Source organism: Rhinopithecus bieti, unplaced genomic scaffold (genome assembly GCF_001698545.2).
Source record: "Rhinopithecus bieti isolate Rb0 unplaced genomic scaffold, ASM169854v2 scaffold_9234, whole genome shotgun sequence".
In the NCBI taxonomy this organism is placed as follows: Eukaryota; Metazoa; Chordata; class Mammalia; order Primates; family Cercopithecidae; genus Rhinopithecus; species Rhinopithecus bieti.
This window is the reverse complement of record NW_016806011.1, coordinates 236279-240711: the sequence shown is the minus strand read 5'-3', so window position 1 is coordinate 240711 and position 4433 is coordinate 236279. Positions and strand designations below refer to the sequence as shown.

The 4433-nt window shown below is 40.8% G+C and overlaps 1 pseudogene; it reads left to right on the top strand.

The window, feature by feature from the left end:
* Positions 1–3515: 3515 nt before the first annotated feature.
* LOC108531155 (UPF0711 protein C18orf21-like) lies at positions 3516–4216 on the top strand (annotated as a pseudogene).
* The last annotated feature ends 217 nt before the right edge of the window (positions 4217–4433 follow it).

Sequence of the window (4433 nt, the reverse complement as noted above, 5' to 3'; positions counted from 1 at the left end):
TGCCATTTTTTTAGTGCCTCTAACTCAAAATACTCAATATGCCAGAGCATATTGTGGGGTGGCAGGTTCTTAACCCCTTCATAAGGCAGACTTTATTCAGGACCATTCATATATGTTTAGGGACCACTGTAATGGGATTTTCAGTAGGGGAGAGAGATTGGACTCAACTCCAAACATACTATGGGCAAGTGGGAATTTAGAGCCAAGGAGCAGGGTACGGGTCAGTGGATGGAAAATTATTAAAAGAAAACATTATTAAGGGGGTTCTGGCTAAACCAGCCTAACAGGATTCTTGCTGAAGTCAGACCAGGGTCATCAGACATCATCTGGGGGTGTTACAGAACCAAACTGGGGTTGCCTGGCACAGCAAAGCCAATCACTGAAATTAGTAGAATGGTGTAGGGGAGAAAAAGTAATTCTCCTCACTTGTCGTAAGGTTCACAGTTGACACCCCTATAGCAAAAACAGGCCAGGCGTGGTGGCTCCTAGCACATAGGTGTAATCCTAGCACTTTGGGAGGCTGAAGTGGCTGAATCGCTTGGGCCCAGGAATTCGATTTCAGCCTGGGCAATATAGCAAGATCCTGCAAGAAAGAAGAAAGAAATGAGAAGGGAAGGGAAGGGAAAGGAAAGGAAAAGAAGCAGAGGGGAGGGGAGAGGAAAGGAGGGGAGAGAAGGGGAGGAGCAAGGGAGGGGAGGCGAGGAGAGGAGAGGAAAAGGGTAAGGAAAGTAGAAGGAAAAGGAAAGGCACCTGGAAAGGATTTTCTGAACTCCCCCTGAAGCAGATCATAAGACCTTATATATGAGAGGTATCCTCCGTACACCAAGAGAAATGGAACATCCTTATTTTCAAAGACACAGAGACACAGAGAAGAATCTGAAAAGCAAGACTTGCTGTTTCCCCTAGTTTACTACCATTAGATCATACTCTTTGCTCTATTATATTTCTCCATGACTGTCCACTCTTCATCAAACCTAGCATAAAAATACTCAGGTTTACTCCATTTCTTTAGGTCTTCATTTCCTTGTGAAGGCTCCTCTGCCATGTAAAACTTATATTAAGTAAATTTGGATGCTTTTCTCTTGTTAATCTGTCTTTTGCTACAGGGCCCCCCAGCCAAGGAACCTAAGATGAGGGCAAGGAAAGATAGTTTTCCCCTTTACAGTGCTAAGGTTGAAAAATCCTGGCCTAGGCAATTAGGAAAGTGAGTATGTTTCTGCTGCTTTGCCAAAAAGGAAAACTGTATCCTTGACTGAATTACCTTTTATCCCTCATTATCTAACACGAATTCAGTTGATGAACTAATCCCAGAGTGTGTGTAAGAGTGAATAAGAAACTTAATTCTTCCTGTTGAAAATAAGAGACCCACCTCTTACTTTGCCCTATCTTTTTTTTTAAAGAATTTCTCTCAGCCCTTTTCAAATGTATGTAAGTCTTTTAAATAGCTAAATAAGCCTCTTTCCAGGCTCATGATTCAGGAATGTTTTCTCAAGGACCTGGGAGTCATTTCTTTGAAAGGTAATCATCAAGGAAGATAACACCCTATCTTCCCAGTCTCCTGGGAGGAGATGGGCTAACTGGCTATCACCTGACTCCAATTTGCAAATCACCTGCCTAATGTGATGGGTTATGTCCAGCTAGCTGTATGTCAGTGGATTTCTTTCTGTCTTGCAATCTCTTTAGCAGATTGTCTGAGCTGAGCATCACATTCTGGTTTAATGCTTATTTAATCATAGCACTGTTTTCTTTCTTCTCTTTGTAGAGAAGTTTTCTGAAATGGGAGATTTTGTTTTATTTTACTTATATTGCCCAAACAAATGCCATTTTACTTACAATGGTTAAAGTGCAAGATCTGTCAGAGATGTGGACACACACATTTCTTCATGGTTTCATGATAGGCTCTTTGACCAAATTATTATTATTTTTTCTTTTTCTTTTTCTTTTCATTTAACAGATGAGGAAACTGAACACAAAGTTATTCTTATTTTCTTATTTAATCTTGATTGGTTTAAGATCAAGTTCTCTGTTGTTTAAATGTTCTTAGAAAGCTATTATATTATGTAAATGTTCTTAAAGAACTATTATAAGAAATGAAATGTACATATAAATGAACATATATATATAAATGTTCTTAGAGAGCTATTATATACTAGCTCAGAAAGCTACTATATCTATTATAATTTGGTTAAAGACCAAATTATAATATATATTAGTATTATTTTCAAATAAATTATATGTGATCTTAAAATCACCTTTGTTTCAAAAAAAGTGGCAACTGAAGAATGATGAGGTTCATAAGTATGGAAAGAAGAGCTTTATTTTTCATAAACGGTTGCAGCCTGCAAGTGGCCATTTTGATAGGCTGAAAAGCATAATCTCCCATCAGAAGCCAGGAACAGGCACTTCAAGGGTGAGAAGAATAAGACAGGAATTTATGCTGAAGTGGGTGGCTAAATATACATATTCAATAAGCTATAGGAGGAGTCATGAATATTTATAAAATGAGAAACGCATGTGCAATTGACCTTCATGCCTCTTGTCACACCAAGTGTCAGGTTCCAGCTCATGCTGAGGTCCAAGGGGAGTGGGTGGATGGGTGGCAGATAGCTGAAAGAACACTCAGGGGGCTGTAGGCAGGTAAAATACGGTTTTATTCAGCAGCTCTCTTACATTGTTCCTTTGTCTCAACTGTCTGCTCCAGCTGCATCCCTTCTCAGCAGCCAGCTCTGCAGCTCTTGTCACTCCCGCACTTACAGCTGCATTCCATGGCACACTTGCTGGTTTCTGGCTCCCCCCATGTCCATCTGCAAGATAGTTGGCTCTCCCTACAGGGTCAGGAGCTTCACTCTCTCCCTCTGAGTGTGTGCCCCATGTACAGTGTCTGCAGGACAGCTGTAGCTTTTACAAACAATAGTGGCTTTAAGCCAAGTATGAGCTTACACACATGCGTTATACAACAAGTAGAGTTGTGTGCCTGTGCTCCAAACTTGCTGAGTCATGCTGGCCTGCATGTCTGCCTCGGCCTACTCTTGACCAAAGCACATCCATTTACCTTACACCTCTCCATGAGACCCATGTTCAAAAATGGTGGCCTTAGCATGATCCCAGGGTGAAGTTTTTGGGCCTCTGATGTCAAAAGGTGAAACAGGCCAGGTGTGTTGGCTCAAACCCGTAGTACCAACACTTTGGGAGGCCAAGATGGGCAGATCACTTAAGCCTAGGAATTTAAGACCAGCCTGGGCAACATGACAAAACCCCATTTCTACAAAAAATACAAAAATTAGCTGGGGAGACTGCAGTGAGCTGTGATCATGCCACTACACTATAGCCTGGGAAACAGAGTGAATGAGAACAACAAGAAAACAAAAAAACAAAAAAATGTGTGAAGCTGAGACATGAAAATCCTCACTGCACATCCTCCTTAGGCTGGCAAGAACCACCCCATGGTGGAAGCCAACTTCTGGTGCCGTGTTTTCTCACCAGGTCCCTGTGACAAGGAAGTGGCAGTGACGGCCATGACACAGAAGCACTACCTTGAAGCTTCAGAGCAGGAACTGCACAACAGCTGCCAGGGCCAAGCCTGCTATCTCCTATGATAAGAGCACTTTGAAGAAACATGTCCATACTGTTTGCAGTTGTTGATTCTGGATAACTTTTGAATGTGTCTCAAACCCAAATCCACATTGACACCCAAAATACAGAAACTGATCAATCGAGAAGCATGAAATTATACACTTAGTTTTAAAGAAGCAAAAATTGTGAAAAAGTTCAGAGACTCCAAAAGTGTATTGTTGATTATTTGTAAAACATGCCACAGAACAGTGAAACATCATGGTAAGAGCAAAAGCTTTCTATCAGCATTGAAGAGCAATCCTAGTACTCCTACAAGTAAACTCAGCCTGAAGACACCAAAGGGAAGGACTGCAAACCCAAATCATGAGATGTCTGATTCCAAAGGCAAGAGCCCAATATTGAGTTCAGAACACCTACATCTGGAGAGTTAGTATTTTCTTGCTCCTCAAAGAATGTGAGCAAAACAAAGAAACGTTTCTCTCAATGAAATGTTGGCTCCCTCTTGGCTCCCTCCCAGTTTGGGGAAATGTTTTTCTACATAATTCCAGGTTTTTCTTGTAAAAAATGTTCCTTAGAATGAATCCCAAAAGAATCCAAAGGTAGACTTCAGAAATTTCTATCTTCTCTGAAGGATGGACTTTGACAATAAGAAATGCCTGATGTCAGTCAGTTTTGAAACTAAAGTTAGTGAGACAACTTTTTAAACTTTTATTTATTTTTTGAATACATGGAAACTTGATCTGAGTGAAAACAACAACAAAAAAGAACCAGCCCATGGTTGGTGATCTCTTATCATGAAGGAATACTAGTTGGTTGTTTTGTGGAAACTGCAAAAGGGACAGTCAGTGTCAGGGTGTTGG